This window comes from Salmo trutta, chromosome 10 (genome assembly GCF_901001165.1).
Source record: "Salmo trutta chromosome 10, fSalTru1.1, whole genome shotgun sequence".
Taxonomy (NCBI): domain Eukaryota; kingdom Metazoa; phylum Chordata; class Actinopteri; order Salmoniformes; family Salmonidae; genus Salmo; species Salmo trutta.
This window is the reverse complement of record NC_042966.1, coordinates 4,271,002-4,283,241: the sequence shown is the minus strand read 5'-3', so window position 1 is coordinate 4,283,241 and position 12,240 is coordinate 4,271,002. Positions and strand designations below refer to the sequence as shown.

The 12,240-nt window shown below is 42.7% G+C and overlaps 1 protein-coding gene across 3 annotated transcripts in view; it reads right to left on the bottom strand.

Annotated features, from left to right (window-relative positions):
* prodh2 (proline dehydrogenase 2) overlaps positions 1-9,986 on the bottom strand; it is a 48,745-nt gene extending 38,759 nt beyond the window's left edge. The window contains exons 1-2 of one of the 3 annotated variants that reach the window (XM_029764146.1): positions 9,880-9,936; positions 8,313-8,410 (exon numbers count right to left, since the gene is read on the bottom strand). The gene's annotated coding sequence lies outside the window, so the exon portion shown is untranslated. Of the gene's footprint in view, positions 1-8,312; positions 8,411-9,879 lie in introns of all 3 variants that reach the window. The other 2 variants (XM_029764147.1, XM_029764144.1) reach the window with 2 other exon arrangements.
* Between the last annotated feature and the right edge of the window lie 2,254 nt (positions 9,987-12,240).

The window sequence follows — 12,240 nt, the reverse complement described above, 5'->3', positions numbered from 1 at the left end:
CCAGATTTACATTCTCAAGTGGATCTTTTAAATAAGTTTTCTAAATGAGACATTGTAATCTTTTTTCCACATTAACCTAGATGAATAAACCTCTCAGGTTAATTAAAGTTTAAATCCCAAATAGCCTATACAGGTTTGATTTATCATTAAAATTGATCAATCAGTAAAATTAGGTTTTTGCAAAACCCATTCAGTTATCCAGTACTGACAGAAGTCCCGCCCCCGCGGGAATCCCATGTGGCTTCGGCCCAAGGAAGAAGTGTACCATAGTGGGGAGTGTTCCCCACATTTGAACTACTGTTTACACTTATGATATCCAATCAATGGAGATTGTATGGATTATCATCTCATTCAATTTAATAAATTAAATTGTTGAACATACCTTAATGTTCTTGCAATCAAATGAGACACTTTTAAACTTCCCATATTAACCTGGATGAAGCAACCTCTCAGGTTAATTCAAGTTTAATACCCAGATAGCCTACCCAGGTAGGATTAATCATTGGCATTGATTAATTAATTCAATTTGCTTTTGCAAATTCATTCACGTCCAACTTCCACATTACTGGTACAGTACTGATGGTTCGTCAACATCTATAAATAGATTAAACTTGTCTTTGCAGCTTCCAATGAATTCCAAACCCAAACATTGAAAAAATTAGGAACATTTTTCCTCTAAATTTTACTAATAATGTGCAAGCTACCAAAGGAGGTGGTCACCACTCCTCCGCTAATTAGTGAACCTCCACCCATAAAAGGATTGATCTCTGACCTCAGCAGTGATACCAACCCTAATTATGCCATTAGAAAAACAACAGCCGAAATTGCGAACGCTCTCCAAAATCAACCATCAAACACAGGCTTTGTGACTGTTCTCTCCACTTTAGCACTTATGTATCGCCATCAAAGGTTGGCATCGGTCCAATACCACAGTGCACAGCTGAAGCACGTGCAAGACATGGCTAACATGAGGGCACAGGTGGAGAGAACTGAGCAACTATTGACAAAAGCAGGAAATGAAAACATTCTGCTAGCCGAGGAACTGCATTTGAAATCGGAAGAATTAAAAGTAATTGCAAATACTTTTGACGATGAACGAGCACAAACTCTCCAACAAAATCGTCATCTGCAGGAACAACTCGATTTAGCCAAAACTAAATGCGATGTCGTCCATGCCAAACTAGATAAATCTGTCGAGTTATCTACAAACAGGAACGCGCAATTTGATAACATGCAGGCAGTTTTGTTGAACGTTACTGAAGGTAACAATGTTCTACTCCAAATTCTGCAGACCAAAGACGATCAGTTGATGAACACAATGACAAAGTTGGATGACAAATCAGCAGAACTTATTGAAGTTGCTGACCAAATGAATGATGAGAGAACTCAGGTGATGAGGATGGAAATATTGATTTCTAAGCAAGCAGAGGAAATCTCATCACTGAATCTCTCGCTCCGTACTCGAGACCTCTATCTGCAAACCATGACAGATAAGTTTGAGACCGAAAGGAGCAGGTGTGACACTCACGTGTCCAAAATTGGTACTCTAAGCGCTCAAGTGGACTCTGCAATGCAGCAGAAGACCACGCTTAGGTACCATCTGGAGGAAGTCCAGAATGGTCACGCTCTACAGCATGACTACCCATCCAAGCAACCGGAGTCCGGTACTCAAAGGAGTGAAGACGATAGGTTTCAGACATTGCCTCCATCATGTGTCCCTCAGTCTTCTCCTCTTGGCCATTCGGCACTGAGTAATATGGAGCCTCTTGGCCAACAAAGCCAAAGCTTGGCTTCTCCTCTTGGCCTGTCGGCCCCAATTTCTCCACAGGATGAAGCCAACCCTCTCCGCCCGCTTGGCGCAGAATACCTTGACAAACTCGTCAAGAATTTCCCCACCTTTGACCCCGTTCCAGGTCAGCCAAACGATACTGAGACGTTCCTAGCTGACATAGAGGACGCGTTGGGTGGCTACCCAAATGCTACGGGTTCTGACAGGGTTTACCTGTTGAAGCGAACGTCGAATAGACACGTGACAAGGTTCATTCGTCTACAACAGCAACACGTGCTAAATGACTATGCTAAACTTGCCACAGCTTTGAAATTAGAATTCAGTGGTTCTGCTACTCGCAAACACGATAGCTCACTGGCTAACACGGTCAAACAAGCTCGGAACGAACACCCACAAGCTTTCTATCATAGGCTTCGTTCAGCTTACTTTGGCCTACTCACGGAAACAGGAATGGAAGAGCTGTTACCATTCAAACAAATGTTTCTGTCGAACATGTATCCCACCTTCATTACCTACTTGGGCCCTGCAGCCCACGTTGGCTTGCCTATCTTACAACTCAGAGAGCTTGCGAGCACAGCTTTTGAGGCATCAAAAGCTCGCAACACTAAGAGCCCTGACCACTCGGTTTTGAAGTTTGACCAGGAGCACTCACTCCAGTTAGAGGGTGCATTATCAGGTATTGGAGCGTCGAGAGATGACGCACCACAACAGTTTCTACCACAAACCATGATTCCAATAACCGCCGCGGTCGAAATAACTGTAAAGTACGTCGCCCTCAAAACGACTACCGCTACAATCGACCTGCTCGCTACGTTCCTGCACCCAACCTACACAAAGTGTCAGAGCACAAGGGTAACAAAGGGTTGAAGGACGATCAAAACGTAGACCAATGTTTTCCAGAAGTTCCACTACGTGAAGAACTAAAGCGAGAACAATTTGAGAAAAGGGTAAAAGATAAGTCACAAGGACTAGACGGGGAATTACCGGACACCAGGTCCACAGAAATTAACACCCATAGCAAGGACGTTAAAGTTCAAATTTCTCCCGCTCTCATTCAAGACCCTATCCAGGGCCCGCCTGATCAAGAAACAGGCCCCGGGCTTTGTCTATAGTCTCTGATACAAAAGTTGCGAAGAAAAAGGTCAAACGCTTCGTTAAAGCCAAGCCCACTCAAAATCGGAAAAGTCAATCTGCTTCCACCTTGAACAGAAAGGGCACATCACGTCGTTGCGAACGACCACTCCACTTTGTGGGGAATATGTCCACTAACCACAAATCTAAACGGCCATACCTGGAAAAAGTCCTGGAGGACTGCTTAACTTGTCATGCGCTAATTGATTCGGGTGCGACAATATCACTCATCTCTCAAACATTGTTTGATGATTTCAAAAGGGCTTTGAAGCCAACTAAACGTTGGTTAAAAGTGGAACGATGCGACACTACCCTTCGAGGGGTCACTCAGACTACCTCGCCTCTCACGTTGAGAGTCATGCTGAAACTACACTTCAAGGACATATCGCTCGTTCACCCTGTGTATGTTACCAGCCTCGAAACTGTACCCCTGCTACTTGGAGCAGACTTGATGGATGGGTTACTCCCATTGATGGATTGGAAAACCAACCAGGTATTGTCACAGGCCACAGTGCCTTCTCCACTGACCACACTGTCTTCCCCTAACGCTAGCTGCAACGCAGTCCTTCACGAGGGGTATCTGTCGAAAGCACCCTTTGGGAAAAAGACGTTTAAAAACCTCTTGGTGCAGAATCCGATCCAAGGAGATATTACGATATCTCGACACATTCCATCAGCCAATCTGATTGACCATTATTTTCATGATTTCGAGCCAGCTGTCTCTGTGAATGAGCAACTTCCCTCCTCCTTGCAGTCGTGCAATACGGTAGTTGAGATGAACTTCTCTTGCCCTTCGGACCTTCCGCAAGCACTGCGGCCGTCTCAGCAAGAAAAACATTGATGCGCAGAGTACACTCTGCTTCCGATGATACACCTTCTGCTTTGTTGGGGACTGTCACCCCTTACAATGACACTAATGGCGTCAGTCCAGCAACTGACCCGATGACTCCCACTGGTGAAACACTTTGCGATATCACAGACCGATATCCTCGTCTCAGTTTGCAGGATACTGAAGAGGTTGCCACACGCGGACGCGGTGGTAACTGACAGACCTCGACAGCCACTGAGGGTGTTGAAGCACAAACACCAGGAGATTTGGTTGAAAGGTTACAGCCATTCTCATAATAACGCGGTCACTGACAACTTGTACATAGGGTCCGACCTTTTCGTTTGCGCCTCGGACACCAACACCACCCGCTGGTGGGGGGGTCCCGAGACACAAAGGGGGGGAATAGTAGCCCAGACCCATGATGAGCCTCATCGAGGCCGGTGGGGGGGGTCGAGACTACGGACAACACCGTACGAGGCCGCCAGAGCATAAATCAAATCTAGTTGTAAACTCCCCTATGAGAACAGTGAGGAGCAGACAGGCCCCTAGACGGGGATTATCTTAGAACACATCTAAGATAGTACTGAGGTGTACCACACTGGTCGTAAAGGAAGTCCAATGGACTTGTCCACCTCCAAAACAAATGGCAACAATAATCATTCCTTGCCATGTGTAGGTTCAACTACAATACAACTAGTAATATGCTCCAATCATGTGTTCCGGTAGATAATATTTCAGAATAAATCGGTAGGACAACTGGACCCCTTGAATACCAGTACCAATACCACAGTCAGTCCAGCAACACTCAGTAAGAGGATTAGTAACCTCACAAGTTAAATTGCTATTGATAATAGCGACATAGGAGTCACTCAGAGTGCAACACGGGGAAGGGAATCTCCATTGCACTCTTCCAATGGTTAACACATGCCACTAATAAATAGAACCCTCCGTTCAGGAGAAAAGTTATTAGAAGTCATGAACCATGATCACACCACGTACGACTGGTCTAATACTTAGAGTACTTCCGTCGTGAGGTTAGCGCCTCCGTGGATAACATAGCTATGAAATAGACTTCATACCTACCGCCACTACAATAGTGGAAGACACAGTGACTTGTAGAAAAACTACTACAGACTCCCTTGACACCAATTCTGACTGACCTCCAGGCATTGACCTGAAAATTACCTGACTACGTCAGACTCATTCTGAACAAGTTGTAATCTGACAGGATACTTGGTTTTCTTCCCTTGACATGCGCGATTGTGTAAGCATAAACGCACTTGCACAACGGAACATCCAATTAGGATTTATGCTAGGATCACTTAAGGGTCCAAGCAAAATACCAGCCTTAGTAAAGTTGAACATTTACTTCTAGGCCTTTGACTCTACAGCACTCACCAGTTTTCTAACCAGAAGTCCATAGGTCATCCCTGTAGACTGTCCAAAACTAGTGCCTTTACAGCTGTAGACTTATCATATAGTTGTCAACTTAGGATAGTACCCTAAGCGCCACCCCGCAAATTAGGAAAGCCCTAGATATGACATTAGACAATGCCATGATAGGGTCATTTTGCCAAGACCATGGACGTAGATAGAATACAGTCCAATTAGATGATTAAGGTGGCATAACTATTTTGTTTTGTTTATGCTTTCATTAATTTTGTTTCATTTTCTTTGGCACATAGAAAGTGATAGAGCCATAAACAACTCCCCCATACAACCATCAGTTAGTGCCACAACGCCGCTCATTTGGGAGGAAATGTAATGATATATTACCATATTTTGGTAATAAAACCAGTTGGAAATATGCTTTGGAACGTAATGAGTATGTAGGTCAGCTCAGTTGTCATCTGAGACATTATGACTGATGACAGGACGACATAAACTGTACCTGGGAAAGTATCCACCCTCTAGTTATCAGAGTCACATGGAATTGTTATGCAATTGAAATGTTTGAAATTGAAATTGTTTGTTAGGAGATTAAATGTAATTTTAGCTTCCAAATGAGAGATTTGGGTTTTCATAAGGAAAGTGCCCTGCTTGATCAGTGGCCCACCCCTGTGAAGAGGAGGGGTTATAAACGATGAAACACATCCTCCCCCCTCTCCACTATATAAGCCTTTGACGAAAAGATAACCAGGTGGTTCCAGTACGGGAGGTCTGCAGCCTCTACGTTAGAAGGACACACATGTCAACTAAGCCAACCTCGGCGTGAGCTATGGTATGAACTGGTATGAACTTTGAGCTTATTCACTACAGAAGTGATACTTCCTAGCCGTTGAGTTAGCAGCGGCCGCTGTAGACGTGGGCTAGGAAAGGACGGACGACGGATCCAGTCTAACAGACGGACGAAGATACCACCACGTATCCAATTTACCACCAGAGACATTCTTAAGAGTTTACAGGAAGATCTGTTGGCCAACCCGACCAGCATCTACGACCAATCTACCGAAGCGCAGCTCAGAGTAAATATTTATTGCATTTTCCTTTTCCAAATGGGCGGTAATTTAGAATGCATAAGATAATGTATTTACGATAGCCTAGCTGCTGTTTCTCTGTTCCTAAATCTTCCCGCTCTTTCATTCAAGCCCAACCCCCTTTCCTTTGTGTAACCAGCCATGATACAGGTTCCGTCCACCAGGACGTTTTCTGTATGACATCATTTGTATTCTGTGTATATGTAATTCTGTGTGATTAGTTTAGGTATTTAGTAAATAAATAATTAAACCCAATTTTGTATTGCTGATTCAACTTGTTAGCCAGGGTTCGTGAAGATAGCCAAGAATTTACAACTTTCATTATGAGACTGAAAATAAGATAAGGGTTAATATTGACTGCTATCGATGTAAAATATTACTAAGTATTTTAAGAGTTTATTCGGAAGATAACGGCTCTATAAACGTTCTTCCGTGGTGCCCCGACTTTCTAGTTAATAACATTTACATGATTAGCTTAATCAGGTAATATTAATTACAGAGAAATCATTTTATAAGTTAGCATGTCATATCACTTAATCCGGCATAGGAAAAGACACGACAGTAGGTTACCTTAGTGTTCTTGGGAACAGGGACTATGGTGGTCTGCTTGAAACATGTTGGTATTACAGACTCCGTCAGGGACAAGTTGAAAATGTCAGTGAAGACACTTGCCAGTTCGTCAGCGCATGCTCGGAGTACACATCCTGGCAATCCGTCTGGCCTTGCGGCTTTGTGAATGTTGACCTGATTAATAAAGGTCTTACTCACGTCGACTACGGAGAGCGTGATCACACAGTCATCCGGAACAGCTGATGCTCTCATGCATTTTTCAGTGTTACTTGCCTCGAAGTGAGCATAGAAGTAATTTAGCTCATCTGGTAGTCTTGTGTCACTGGGCAGCTCGCGGCTGTGGCTTCCCTTTGTAGTCTGTAATAGTTTGCAAGTCCTGCCATATCCGAAGAGCGTCGGAGCTGGTGTAGTACGATTCAAGCTTAGTCCGGTATTGATACTTTGCCTGTTTGATGGCTTGTCGGAGGGCCTAGCAGGATTTCTAATAGGCTTCTGGGTTGGAGTCCCGCTCCTTGAAAGCGGCAGCTCTACCCTTTAGCTCAGTGCGGATGTTGCCTGTAATCGATGGCTTCTGGTTGGGGTATGTACGTACGGTCACTGTGGGGATGAAGTCATCGATGCACTTATTGATGAAGCCAGTGACTGATGTGGTGTACTCCTCAATGCCATCGGAAGAATCCCGAAAGATATTCCAGTCTGTGCTAGCAAAACAGTCCTGTAACTTAGCATCTGCTTCGTCTGACCACTTTCTAATTTACCGAGTCACTGGTGCATCCTGCTTCAGTTTTTATTTGTAAGCAGTGTGGAAGGACCACCAGGGAGCAGGCTGTGCCCACTGATTGTAGCCCAGGCCAGCATGTGAGTACAGGGGATCAGAGACAGTTAAGCACACCTGGCGGCACTAATCACCGGATGACAATTTCCACAGCGCAGGAGTGGTCACTGAATGGTTTGATGAGCATGAAAACAATGTAAACCATTCAGTGACCACTCGTGCGCTGTGGAAATTGTCATCCGCTCCCATCAGGATAGAGATGATTTACCATAGGTTGAATGTGATCACTCAGAATGGCTGTGTATTTACTGCCATTTACCTTGCCCTCTAAGGGGTTGAGTGAACCTAAACGATGACAGGAAATTCCACCCCATACCATAAGAGCCGCCAGAACCCTCATTTACTCAAGTGTTGCCATTATTTTGTCAGTTACTTGTAGATATCTCTGTTCAATATTACTTACCCTTCCATTTCTTGACCAATTGTCTGGGACAGGGATGTTGTTTCGATGTGCCAATTCGTAGGCAAGTTCTCTGCATTTGAGGCTACTAAGACCATGAAACTGGTCTGCAAAATTCGTGATATGTTTAGCAAGCTCAGACTCCATGTCATCAGATAAGACCAGTATGCCTCTGCTACTCTATCATAGCCTCTCTTTCAAACAGGTATTTTTTGTCAATGTACCTCTTCAGTGTCAGTCTATTTTTTCAACCCTTGCTTCTGCTCAAATGGATTTCTTACCTTCTCTCACTTCCTTGGCTGCTCTGTCAAGAACCTCAAGGGGGGCTAGACCCCTACTTGATTTACATTTGTATACATGGAGCATGATGATATCTGCTCTGTAACAAAAATGCAGTTTTGAATTCATATGCATGACACATTGAAAAAATACTATGCATAAAACTGACACTGTAATCAAAGCAAACATACCACAAAGCAAACATTTTGACTATATTAGCCCACATAGCTGCAAATATGCACTTTCATGCTAGGTTTAGGGCACACATGTCCAACTCAATCCATGGAGTGTCTGCAGAAACTCCCCTCATACACTAGGCCCTCCATGGAATGAGTTTGACACCCCTGTTTTAGGGTGTCATATTGTAGCTTATAGAGACCAAATTATTTTTTGGACCTAGGTTGCTTACCACTTTTTCCATGTGGTTTCTTCCTTCACAGACTTCAAATGAAATGATTACCTCTTCCAAAATATTTGGTTTCATGATTCATTTTGTGTATCGTTTCCTAGAAACAAGAGGTGGCTCAACTAACCCTTTGGATCAACTTACCCCACTTTCCCCTACTCTGTGTGCCTCCATTCTCTCCCTCCTTATGCTGTCCTCCCCCCCAGCCCTCTGCTGTAAATTCCCATTAACTCTATTTAAGTGATGCTGACTTACTAAGAAGTATTACTCAATGCAAGACATGTTTGTGGTTTTTGTTGCATTATTTTGCTGATTCAGAGCAGTAAGATTGCACTTGAACATCAGGCGAGTAATGTCTAGCTAAGATAAAACCTGATGTCCATATACTGTACATAGTAGTGAGTGTTGAACTGCAAAAAGACCATTTTATCGTTGTGGAGTAAACCACACGACACCATGTCCAGATGAACGAGGAACAGTTTTTTAAAATTGTTAACAGTGTATCCTACATTCTGCACTGTTTCTGTAGGGGAGACTGGGGACAGTTGTAACACATTTTGGAGTTGTTTATTAAAATTGTATTTATTCTAACACTGTTTGATGTAGAGAGTTCTACATTTCACAAAGCTAACTTACATTTATTTGCCTGCTAACTATTAATATAGTTTAGACACCTGTGCTAAACGTGGAATTTTTACAATTCTGTCTTAATCTGAAAAAGTCCTGATGTTACAAATAACCCCAATAGCAGGGTTAATTGTAATGCTATATGGGACAGTTGTAACACTAATGTAAATAAATAGGGGTCATTCAGCAATGTTATGACTTGAAACTTATACTTGGATGAAAATACACTAAATTGACAAAAAAACAGATCGTTTAGGCATGTCACTCAGTAGAAAATGCATATTTTGTATAAAAGTAGTACTCAAACAAAATGTAAGAATTTGACATTTTTCTGAGGTATTATCTTAGTTGCACTGCCACAGTTGATTTAAAGAAGTTAAATTATATTATGTGAATGTCTATATACTATTTAAAAAAATGTATAAAACCAATATCAATATTGTATCAATAAAATGCAAATCAATATAAAGATTTTTTTTTTTATAGGTGCCCATCGCTAATAAAGACCAAGACAGAAAAAGCAAAGGAAACCTTACCATATATCCAGAGTACACGGTCTGTCACCAGTCGATTGACACATTTCATCTAGAGGGAGGTTCTATGGGGGTGGACACAGACGTGTTGTACCATTTATTGGGTAACTAGCTAGTTAATGAGTGGCTAACTTGAGTAAACATCAGGTTCACCTCGGAGAGCACAAATAAGTCCACGTTGGATCCAAAATGTAATTGTCAAGCCCATGTTGGATCCCAAAGTCATTGGCAAAACCTTACAAATCAATGGTTGTAGCAGTAATGTCAAGCCCACGTTGGATCCAAAGTATCATTGGCAAAACCTTACAAATCAATGGTTGTAGCAGTAATGTCAAGTCCACGTTGGATCCAAAGTATCATTGGGAAAACCTTACAAATCAATGGAAGTAGTAGTTCCATCTCAGACAGACAAGTGAAAGATTTCACAGAGCTTTTAATTCATTAAAGCAAAACAGCACTAGTCTCTCTGCTGATGAGTAACACCAATGAAATTGACATCCAAAAATCAACCCACTTTTTTTCTATGAAGATAAATGCTTTTCACAAAGTGCATTGTTACTCCAGTTACTAACTAAAAATGTAGCTAAAAGTTGCAATATGTGATTGCTACATCAATTGTTGTACTTTTAAATAAATTATATTGTACACCCATTGATAAAATTGGCAAGGTATAATTGACTCGACAACAACCAATATAAAAATCATTGACCTTGATTAACTTAAAAACAGGAAATCCTTCAAAATTTCAAAGACCATTTGTGGCAATATTTTGTTTTATTCATATTGTATAAGCCAGGTACTTTCTCCTCTCTGCTCATTTTGGACCAACTCCAAGTTTCAGGAAAAATTGGAAATAAAACTCCCAGTCTTTTTCCCAGACCCCAACTCCTCCCTCTTTTCAACCTTTTGCCAAACCGCAACTTCTCATCTGTTCACCCCTTTTCCCAGACAGAGAATGGCAACCACCCAAAATAAAGTAAAGGTGGCATTCCTGTCTACATTGCAGACCCCTGCTAGAACTCACAATGCTTGGGTAGGTGTTTAACTTATCAGCTACCACTTCATATGACATAGCAATTTGATGCCCGACTACAGTAGTCGGGAAGGAACTTGACTCGACCAATAGATCATAGAGGATGATGGGAAAATCACAGATGTTAGAATTACCCAGAAATGGCAGAGAGAAAGGGACAGGTGTTAAACAGATAGTAGTTTAGAGGAGTTGGAGGTAAAAGACTTTGCCCCAAAGTAGACCAACCCAACTGTCCCAGAGGAAAACATTAACTCCAAACTGCCTTGAATAGTGGTGTGTTCAGTTCGCCTCAAAGTTTGCTATGTTTCTTGACAGTTTGTACTGAACAACATGTTTCCCCATAACGGTGTGCACCATAATTCAACAGCCTTTGATGTGCTTGCACCTGTTCAGGAGTGAAAGTACATTTAATTTCCCTGTACATAACATGTTTTATTTCGCGTGCACCATTTATTTTGGGGGGGTGGGGGGGGGGGGGGTCCTAAACATAGAATTACATGTAGAAACTCCATTAATTGAATAGGATATCAGGGCCTAATAGTAAAGATTTGACGTTTAACTTTTAAAATGGACTGGCATTAACATAACCAGTCATGTTTTCATCTGATTGAGAATCACTTCAAAAAAGGCTCCTGTAAGCTTGCTCACATTCGTCCACCAAAATAATTCCTGCATCCATACTGTGCTGCTTTCAAGGAGCAGGACTCTAACCCGGAAGCTTATAAGAAATCCCGCTATGCCCTCCAACGGACCATCAAACAGGCAAAGTGTCAATACAGGACTAAGATCGAGAGACACCACACCGGCTCCGACGCTCGTCGGATGTGGCAGGGCTTGCAAACTATACTGCTCAAAAAAATAAAGGGAACACTTAAACAACACAATGTAACTCCAAGTCAATCACATTTCTGTGAAATCAAACTGTGCACTTAGGCAGCAACACTGATTGAGAATAAATTCCACATGCTGTTGTGCAAATGGAATAGACAACAGGTGGAAATTAAAGGCAATTAGCAAGACACCCCCAATAAAGGAGTGGTTCAGCAGGTGGTGACCACAGACCACTTCTCAGTTCCTATGCTTCCTGGCTGATGTTTTGGTCACTTTTGAATGCTGGCGGTGCTTTCACTCTAGTGGTAGCATGAGACGGAGTCTACAACCCACACAAGTGGCTCAGGTAGTGCAGCTCATCCAGGATGGCACATCAATGCGAGCTGTGGCAAGAAGGTTTGCTGTGTTTGTCAGCGTAGTGTCCAGAGCATGGAGGCGCTACCAGGAGACAGGCCAGTACATCAGGAGACGTGGAGGAGGCCGTAGGAGGGCAACAACCC